Source organism: Empidonax traillii, unplaced genomic scaffold, assembly GCF_003031625.1.
Source record: "Empidonax traillii isolate 1590-97213 ecotype Southwest subspecies unplaced genomic scaffold, ASM303162v1 scaffold1796:size137566, whole genome shotgun sequence".
In the NCBI taxonomy this organism is placed as follows: domain Eukaryota; kingdom Metazoa; phylum Chordata; class Aves; order Passeriformes; family Tyrannidae; genus Empidonax; species Empidonax traillii.
Window position 1 is genome coordinate 47,497 of NW_020956989.1, and position 10,395 is coordinate 57,891.

The 10,395-nt window shown below is 47.3% G+C and overlaps 1 long non-coding RNA gene across 2 annotated transcripts in view; it reads right to left on the reverse strand.

Annotated features, from left to right (window-relative positions):
• Window positions 1–359: 359 nt before the first annotated feature.
• Window positions 360–10,395, reverse strand: part of LOC114071029 — a 23,884-nt gene continuing 13,848 nt past the window's right edge. The window contains exons 2-3 of one of the 2 annotated variants that reach the window (XR_003573993.1): window positions 7,467–7,536; window positions 360–395 (exon numbers count right to left, since the gene is read on the reverse strand). This is a non-coding gene — a long non-coding RNA (uncharacterized LOC114071029). Of the gene's footprint in view, window positions 396–7,466; window positions 7,545–10,395 lie in introns of both variants that reach the window. The other variant, XR_003573992.1, reaches the window with a different exon arrangement.

Below are 10,395 nucleotides of genomic sequence, written 5' to 3' on the forward strand. Positions count from 1 at the left end.
GTTTACCTGCACTTTCGGTTCCCAGCCACAGAAATCCTTCAGCAGGGAGAGTTGGGATGATCCCCGAGCTTTCATCGCTTCGAGGCACGAGCTTTGGGATGGAAACCCAAAGGCTGTGCAAAGCAGACACTAGGTGGCCGAGTTCCCCTCTCAAACACTCACCTACATCGGGTCACGCTCTGCCTCCTCTGGGATTTATTGATTTGTTATATTTATTTATTTATTTATTTCCCTCTTCGGGATTTGCCGTTCCCCAGAACTGCCCTTGCCGCTCCGTTTGGGCTCCTCCCATGTGGAAATGGCAGAGCATTTGACAGGTGAGGTTTTATTTGAAATATTTCAGGCTCATCGAAGCTTTAAGGTGCGAAAAGACCTCCAAGATCATCAAGTCCAGCCTTTGACTGAACACCACCCTGTCCACTGAACCATAGCATGAAGTGCCAGGACAACTTGATTTTTGAGCACTTCCAGGAGTGGTGACTCCACTACTTCCCTGGGCAGCCTGTTCCAATGTTTAACCACTCTTTCAGCCCAGAAATTTTCCCTAATACCCAACCTGACTCCCCTCAGGTGCAGCTTGAGGCCATTTCCCCTTGTCCTATCGCTTGTTGCCTGGGAGAAGAGTCCAACCTTCACCTGGCCCTCCTTTCTGGGAATTGTAGAGAGCCAGAAGGTCTCTGAGCCTCCTTTTCTCCAGGCTGAGCCCCCCAGCTCCCTCAGCTGCTCCAGCTCCTTCCCCAGCTCCCTTTCCTTCCCTGGACACGCTCCAGCCCCTCAATGTTTCTCTGCTTGTGAGGGGCCCAAAACTGATCCCAGGATTTGAGGGGTGGCCTCACCAGTGCCCAGTTCATCCCATAAACTTTGCTCCAGTCCAGAGCTGTGTCTCAGTGACTGGCAGCGTGTCCTCAAAGCCAGGATCACTTTCTGTCACTTTAGATTGGTCCTTTCCTGGGTTTCTCCAGAGCCAGAGGTTTCACCTGTTGTGCCCTCTCTGGTCCTGGAGCAGATGGCCCTGGTAGGGCTGGGAATTTTGGAAGATGGATCTTTCCCAGCCCTGGGCAAGAGAGATGAAGGATCTGCCCCGGGACTGGGAGTGCTGGGAGCCACCTGCAGCTGCTCAGTGCAATTATCACTCTCATTAACCAGCATTTAACGGGCTCACTAATTGCCAGGCAGTAATGACATGCACAGGATTGTCAGGTTTGCTGAGGAACTTCTGGGATCTGGGAAGTTTTGTGGAAATATGGATGATTTTTTGCTTTCTTCCTCATTTAGAAAGTGTTTTCAAAGGAGCAACACACTTTAAATCCTGATTTTTAGTTAGCTTTTCTTCCTACTTCTGTCTCAGAGATTCCAGGGAATATTGAGTCCACTGCCCCCATTTTTAAAAATACACTGAAATACAATTACTGCCACTTTTTGTAAACGCTTATTTCAAAGTTAAATCCAACTAAATCCAATTCCCAGGTTTTTTGATTCGGGAATAACTTCCTCTTGCACAGCTCAAAGCTATGAAGTTTTCCCTCCTTGATATCTCAGACATTCTGTCAAAACCCTGAAAAACTACACAAGAAATTTGCTCTTTGTACCCTCAAGTTCACACTGAATGAAAAAATCACGGAATAGTTTGGGTTGGAAAGGTCATCCAGTTCCAACCCCCTGCCGTGGGCAGGGACACCTTCCACCAGCCCAGCTTGCTCCAACCTGGCCTTGGACACTTCCAAGCTTCTCTGGGCAACCTGTGCCAGGGCCTCCCCACCCTTCCAGTGAGGAATTTTTTCCCAATATCCCATCTAAACCCACTCTCCATTTAAAGCCGTTCCCCTTTGTGATAAAAGGATTGAACAATGATTGCTCAGAATCTCTTTTTAGGGCGATTCCAACGAAGACACAAATCACTGCAGATCCTTCCCTCCTCTTTCCACTGGATTGGCTGAGACAGGTTTTAATTGACGAACCGAGGCAGGTTTCAACTGACGAACCGAGGCAGGTTTTAATTGACGAACCGAGGCAGGTTTTAATTGATGGACTGGGACAGGTTTTAATTAATGCAGGATGTGCCTTTTTGTTCCTTGACGTGGCAGCAGCTTCGCTCCGGAAGGACACGTGGTGACAAACCAGAGTGGGTTTAATCTTCATGACTTCCTTTATCAACCAGACATGAAACCTCCTGGAATAGATAACAGGTTCCTTTGACAAGACCTACTTTCCAGGGAACAATGTCATCTGGTGCAGCAGAGGTATTTTTAACTTGGAGTTTTCTATTTTAACTTCTGAGTTAACGGTGATTTTCCTGGTTGAGGATCAGACTTCACACTCCCAACATTTCGCTCCTGGAATCGTAGAACACCCTGAGCTTGAAGGACTTGATAAAGTGTCCACAATTAATTCAATCCCAAATCAGCTTCCAGAACTCTGTGGCTTTTTCTGTTGGAGCATCAACTTCCACGCTGCCAAAATTCTCATATATTTCTTTTTTTTTTTCAATTCATTTCACATTCAAATGTGGCCTCAGTTGGTAGAAATTAAAATTGAGGGAGCTGCTCTGGTGGAAGGTGTTCCACCCCATGGCAGGGGGTTGGAATGAGATGATCTTTCAGATCCCTTCCAACCCGAGCCATTCCACAATTCCATAAATATTTATAGGTCAAGTTAAGTCTATTAAACATTTACTGCCACGACAGGACACACTCCTAAGGATGCAGTGGGAACATTGCAACACTCACTGTGGGTATTTTGACTCGGGATCCCAAATGATGGGAGAATTTCGCTGCATCCAGGTGTTCAAGCCCCTCTTCTTCTACATAAAGGACTTTACAGCTGCTTTTTGCCACCCTAATTATGTGTTCAGGCCCCGTTCTGCCTCGAAGACTGGCTCAAAATCCCACCTAGTAAAATGCAAAAGATGAAAACAACCTGTTATCTCCGGGAGATGCCCTCTGCAGATGGCTGGCTGAGGAAAATGCCGCACCAAAACGCCTCAATTCTCTAAAAAATCAGCAGAAAGGGGTTATTTTCTGCTCCCCGGGGACCCCGTGATCCAAGAGGCGCTTCCACCCCTGTTTCTTTTCCACGGAGAGCGAGAGAGACGCAATTTTCCTACTGGCACATCAAATTCCTTAATCTGTTTGCCCTTTCTGCAGCAGAACCTCCACTTGGTAAATAACCTGGGGATGGGGAGCAATCAAAGCAGTGGAGCAAAGCCGAGTTATCAGGAACTTTTCGAAACGCGGGAAGGAGCTGAAAACCGGGGAGATGGAGAGGAAAGGAACAGAAAAAAAAAATACCATCCCAGGGGCACATTTCCTTGCTCACTAGGCAGCAGGTTGAATAAGGTACAAATAAACTGTCATCTTAAAAGGTACCAGGCGCTGACGCAAAAGGGAAGTTAAAACAGCAGCTCCTCGGATATTCCCAGCAGCGGATTTTGCTGCTTGGCTGCAATCCTGAAAATTGGAGTTGGGTGCTGGGCTCTGGCAGGGATTTTGCTGCCAGGCAGCTCATGTTCTGCTTCTCTTTGCGCTCTCTTAGATCTTGATGGTCCCTGTTCTGACTGTGCTGGGGTGTGTTTATTTATAACCGAAATTTCCAGATGGTTGTTGCTGGCAGACTTGGGGCTTAGGGAGGTCGGTTTAACGTTGGTGAACTTGTGGTGACCATCCCCCCTTATGCAAACATGTAAATATGGGTTTAGTCCGAGTTTTGAAAAGAGGGAAGTTGCAGGAATGTTGCTCCATGCCTGGAAGTGTCCAAGGCCAGGCTGGACGGGGCTTGGAGCAACCTGGGCTAGTGGGAGGTGTCCCTGCCCATGGCAGGGGGTAGGAATTCCATGATCTTCAAGGTCCCTTCCAACCCAAACCATCCCGTGATTCTTTGCTTCTAATATTCTATTATGAACCCTGTTTTTACATTTTCCACCATATTCCCATTACTGGCAACTTCCACAGGATTTTCTTCTCCTGTGACACCATTTTCTTCTCTGGTCACAAATTTACAGTCTTCAGCAAAAGTTTCTCCTAAGTCTGCATGCAAATGCAGGCACAGACATGAATCAGATTTAATCTAAAGCTTTTAAATGCAGATCCTTCTCAGATCCCATCAGGATTAGGCCGAGGGCTGAACTTCATCTTGGCCTGCTCAGGAACACAGAACTCAACGTGCTCCAATAAATTCTGCACTAGTACACAGCACTGGGCAGTTTGTCTGATTAGAAAAACTTTTAAGTTTAGGAACAAGTTTAGGAACCTGAAGTTGGATGGAGAGGGGCTGTGGCATTCATGGCTCCGAGGTTCTCTTCACTGAATTCAGGATTGCTGGACCCTGGGGTGGGAAACATGGAAGAGATGGGGCTCAGATCCAGACCTGGAGAATAAAAGGATCCAGGGTGAACTTCCAGTGCCTAAAGGGGCTCCAGGAGAGCTGGAGAGGGACTTGGGACAAGGGGTGGAGGGACAGGACACAGGGAATGGCTTCAAACTGACAGAGGGAAGGTTTGAATGTGATACTGGGAAGGAATTCTTCCCTGGGAGGGTGGTGAGGCCCTGGCACAGGTTGCCCAGAGAAGCTGTGGCTGCCCCTGGATCCCTGGAAGTGTCCAAGGCCAGGTTGGATGGGGCTTGGAGCAACCTGGGATAGTGGGAGGTGTCCCTGCCCATGGCAGGGGGGTGGACCTAAATTATCTTTAATGTCCCTTCCAGCCCAAACCATGGTGTGATTCCATGACTATGGAAGGTACCACAAGAAGCCACAACTTTGCCCCACAGGAAGGAAGACATTTGTGAAAAGTCTTCCTGAGGCTGAGGTTGGTGAAATGGAGGTTTGGGTTGCCCAGGAATTGCAGCTCCAGCAACAGAATTGCTTGAGATCAAGTGAGATGGATTTCTGCCAGGAATGAGGGAGGCCACGTAAACAAGCGAGAAGGGACATCATTTTAATAATTTTAAGATCTTTATGTTCATAATTTTAAGCTCTCAGGTTTAGGAGACATTCAGATGAAAACTGCTCTGCAAACCAGAGCCACCTCTCGCTTGGTGTTTACTGGGACTGAACAAAGAGACTAAATCAGTGTTCAAACAAAACCCTCAAGATGAAGCTGAATGTTCCAGGCACCACTGAAAACAAAATTATTTTTACTACTCATTGTTTTGTAGTTCACTACAGGCAGCAATTTGACTTTCTTAGAGCAGAAATGACCCTTTTTGGCTATAAAATCCCCTTACCCAAGTTCGAGAAAGAAAAATATCACGCCCCTTCTCCCCCCCTAAAAAAATGCTCTCAGGCTCATAAAGACCAAACAACCCCACCCAGGCAGCCCTGAGGAATCCAAGTTCCATTTCTGAAGTGGATACCTGGTTTTAGCTGTTTTCACATCCATTTTAACCTGCAAACAAACCCCTTCCTCACCTCCTCAGATGAGATCCAGACATCACTTACTGGAAAGGAGATAAATTCCCTCCCAGGGAATGTCCCACTTCAGTGCTCAGACTTTGATTCCTGCTCCAGAAATCTTGCTGATGGAATAAATCATGTTTCCAATCAGAAAATCAAACTGTTTTGTGTTTTTTTTTTTTAAAATCAGATGCTTCATCTCCCCCACATCGAAAGGGGGATGTGTTTTCCCCCCACCTCGTGTGGTTCACACACAGGATTTGCTCTGCTTAGGGGTGTGTAAATCCCCTTTCAGAAGGCAGAAATCCCAGTTCCTCCAGCGCCTCCAAGTCCACTCTGGGAATCTGGGATGGGAACTTCATCTCCATGAAGCACAGCTTCGGAAATCGTGAACATCTTGAGGAACTTGATGGAAAATTTGGGGCAAGGCAGAGTTATTTGTTGACCTGCAGCTCTCCCATCCTCCTGGTTGGCCAGACAATTAATGAAGGATGTGTGGGAAATTCTGACAGGAGCTGCCAACCACTCAGAATATTGATGATGGAGGGAGAAAGAGGCTCCCAAAGAATTTCTGGAAGTGGGAAACTTTATTAGGAGTGTGGATAAAAGTACCCCCAGACTCCATTCAGATCCTGTGTCTTCCACATTTTCTAATAAACACATCTTGATATTAAACTTCTTAATATGAAACCTGTGTGGAAAGTGGTTTATTATTTGTCTATTGTACTGCAGCATTTGGAGGGGGAAAAAAAAAGCCCAACAGCATATTTTGCATAAAATGTGATCAAACATTGTTTTTCTCTGCTAAACTGGAAAGGAGACAATGCTTTCACTCCAAGGGAATGTTCCACTTCGGTGCTCAGGCTTTGATTTCTGCTCAGAGATCCTTCTGATGGAATAAATCACATTTCCAATCAGAAAATCAAAATATTGTTTTAAACGAGATGCTTCATCTCCTACACATTTTCTGCCTCCTGCTGTTTTTTGTTTGTTCTGTCTGAGACCCAGTAATTTGTGAATTAACACAAAGTCTGGAATAATTTTCAATTTACCAAACAGGATTCTTTTTTAATGTTTTTTTTTAACCCAAGAATTGAAGTTTAGGGAAAACTTCTGGTTGGAAAAAGTTTTCCTTTTGCACTGAGTGCTCTTCAGAGCTGTGACCTCCACATCAATCTGTCTGGGACATGATATTGAGCCTTTCACAGCTACTACATCATGAATTAAAAAACCCATAACTTTCAATTAATTACGACTTAAATATGCCTTATTGAAATTTCTTACCATGTTAAACTGGATTTAGAGATGAAAACCTTCAATCTAAGGATGTTCCAGGGAACAGCAAACCCCAACCTGGCCTTGGACACTTCCAGGGATCCAGGGGCAGCCTCAGCTTCTCTGGGCAACCTGTGCCAGGGCCTCCCCACCCTCAAATTCAAGAACTTCTTCCAGCAACTGTTCCCAATCTGATCTGGCTGGATCTGGGCACCCTCAGCAACTCTCAGGGAAGGTGGTGGTGAAGTTGGGCCCAGATCAGTAAGTGCAAGGAGAGGAGTTTATTGAAAGCTCTCTTAAACGATGGAGGAATTGATTTTTTTAGATGACTCCTTCCACATACAAAGTGGATGATCATCTGGAGTCTCTCTTCAGTCAGCAGAGAGAGTTGGCTCCGTGGGACAATCACCACTTTCCTGGGAGTGGAGTCCAAGCTCACAGCATTTGCTTGTTCCAGGTGTCTGTGCTTTCCCATCAAAGCAGTAGTTCATTGGTTAAAAAAGCACCTTTGTTGTCCAAAATGGAGGATTTTTTAGGTTTTCAGTTGTTTCCAGAAACACCTGGATTTGGACACTCAAATTTGTCCATCTTGGATGGGCCACATTTCCCTGTGCCTGAGGATTTCCACCACCAAGAGCTCTATTTCATCTTTGGACTGTAAACAAAATTCACCCTTGGGGTTCCTCTGGAATTAGAGCCATTTTGAAAGCATTTACCTATGGAAAAGATGTCTCCTGTCAGGCTGTTGGCACGTTGGGACCCACAGAACCATTTCGGTGGAGGAGACCTCCCAGATGATCAACCTGTGACTGATCATCACCCTGTCACCCAGCCCAGAGCGCTCAGTGCCACATCCAGTCATTCCTTGGACACCTCCAGGGCTGGTGAACTCCTCCATGCTCTGACCCTGCGATGTTCTCACCCCAGAACGAGCTGAAGAAGCCGTTCCAGGTGAGAACTCTCCCACCTCTCTCCGAATTCACTCCCCTCCAGCTCCGAGTTTCCCAGGACTCATCTCCTGCTTCTTGCCGTGAAACGCTGGCTGTGATTAGAGCAAGGAAACCCTTGTCACTCACCCACCAGGCTGCCCTGGCAGAGCAAAGCTCCTTTTCTGTGCCCTGCATCGCACCCACCCACCTCCCCCACGGGGTGGGCCGTGTCTCCTCCCCGGGGGAAGCCCTGCAGCTCCTGTGGGAGTCTGGGGGGTGTGGGTGTTTTTCATCCCAATTAGCCTGCACGCCGCCTGGGTGGTACCAGACACAAGCTGGCGTGTCCTGCGTGGCAGAGGCTCTGCCAGCACAAGAGACTCCCACTGCTCCTGGGGAAAATATCAGCCGTTGGCAAGCCCGGCCCCGGGATTTACAGATACTCGTAATTGTCGTTTTTATTTTAGAAATACGGCTCTGCCCCCGAGGCTGTTTATCGGCAGCCCCCTCTGCGTACAATGCTTGGCTGGCATTTCTCAAACTCAGCCTTTTCAGTAACAGAAGGAGGGTTTTTTGGTTTGTTTTTTCTTTTTTTTTTTTTTTTTTAATTCCCTTTGTGTCATTCCAGCCTGTATCCTTCCATTTTTGGGAGGGAAAAGCTCTGGGATGAAACCCCAGGCCCTTCCTCAAAGGTTGATTTGGGCTCCACGTCCCTGGAGGTGCTCAAGGCCAGGCTGGGTGGGGTTTGGAGCAAGCAGGGCTAGTGGAAGGTGTTGGGAGTTGGACTGAGACGATTTTTAAGGCCCTTCCCAATCCAAGCCATTCCACGAGCCTGTGCTTGTTGTTTTTGTGTTGCTGGAAGGAGAGTGACCAAACCACCCAGAAGGAATGGTGAGCGTTCCCCAGAGTCCACAGCATCCTCCTTAGGTTTGGTGGGTCCTTAGCCAGAGCTCCAGAAACACCTCCCTTCACGAGGCTGTGGGCTGGAATCCCAAAAGGAATTGTCTGGGGTTTCACTCTTAGGCATCACTGCCCAGGGGAGATGCCAACTGCTGTTCCCCACGTGGTTTATGGACGAGTCTCCCAGCTCTTCATGTCTAAAGAACTCGATTCACCACCACCCGCTGGCTTTCTCTTACATTAGGATGGAGGAATAATTATGGGCTTTCCACACCCTGGAGAGATGGTAAGGGAAAAACGAACAAACAAACAAACAAACAAACAAAACCCAAAACCAAAACCAAAACCAAACAAACACCCCCCCCCCCCAAAAAAAAAAAAAAACAAAACAATAAAAAAACTGGCTAAAAACAAGCAGGCTGTGAATTTGCAGGCAAAGTTGTGCAATTAGTTGGGGCCTGTTATGAAGAGTGTGAGAACAGAGTGAAATACAGCAGATGGAGAAGACTCAGCAAACACACGCTTTGCTTGTTTTCAAAACTTTTCAACAGCATTTTTTTTTCCTTTTTTTTTTTCTTCCCCCCTCCCCTTTTCCCTCTGGCTGTTGTTGGATGATCAGTAGTTCCACTTTTGGAAGAGATCTAAAAGCTAAGAAATACAGCTTTGCAGCCAGAGTGAGTTGTAGAGGTGGTTTATCTTCCCTCGGGAGGACCTTTATTTGGATTATAACTGAAGCTCACCCTTTAATATGGGTGGAAAGTTAAAAAGGAGGGTAGATTTAGTTGGGATATTTTGGAATAAATTCTTTGCTGGGAGGGTGGGGAGGGACTGGAATGGAATTCCCGGAGAAGCTGTGGCTGCCCCAGCCCTGGAAGTGTCCAAGGCCAGGTTGGACAGGGCTTGGAGCAACCTGGGATGGTAGGAGGTGTCCCTGCCCATGGCAGGGGTTGGAATTCCATGATCTTTAATGTCCCTTCCAAACCCAAACCATCCTGGGATTCTATGATTAAACGAAAATACTTTACTAACAGAAATTTAGGGCTTGATGCTGAAATACTTTACAAATTGAGACTGAGGGCCAAACTTCTTTTTTACCCCTCAATGTTATATATTTAAAGTAAAAAGAAGCCCTTTGCTGCATAACATTATATCTGTACTTGTCTTCTTTAAGTGGGAACCCTCACTTCAAAGATTTTCCATTTTTTAAGGAAAGGGTGAGGCTTTGAACTCCTTGAAAACCAGCTACAAAACCACCCTTTGCCACCAGTTCTGGGACACTTCAGTGGGGACAGTTCCCTCTCAGAGCCAGAGGAGGTAAATTAGACACCAAATAATCCAGGGAGGAATGGTGAAGGACAAAGATTATTCCCAGATTTAGTTGTGCCTGTTTTGCATAATCATTCTCTGTGACACTGGGCTGTAACTAAATCCCGGGAATCTCCCCCTCCCCGCTGCTCTTGGGCTGACCACTGATCCTGAAATCATTTCTGCACCGGGAAAAGCTCTGACCACCCCCCTACAAACCTCAGAGGGCTCCAGATTTCCAGCATCCCCAAAAGGATTTGGCATCACAGCACTCCCAGAGCTCCAGGATGATGGAAGCTTCTCCCCCATGTCAGGATTTGGCATCCCAGCATTCCCAGATCTCCACACCGATGGAAGCTTCCCCCCCACCATGTTCCTCCCCTCTCAAACCACTTTCCCCTGCTGGGATAAACCCCCCCCCTTGAAATGTCAGATGAGCAGGAGTTTGCAGGTGGCTCCCCCTCCCTGCTGGGGGATATTTTGGGGGGTCCTGACTCACAGGCGGTGCCCGGGGGGGGGCTGCATCACCCACCTCTCTGTGGAGGAGGGCAGGTGGGCCAGGCAGAGCCCCGGCCCCGCGGGGAGGGAGATGCTTTTAGCT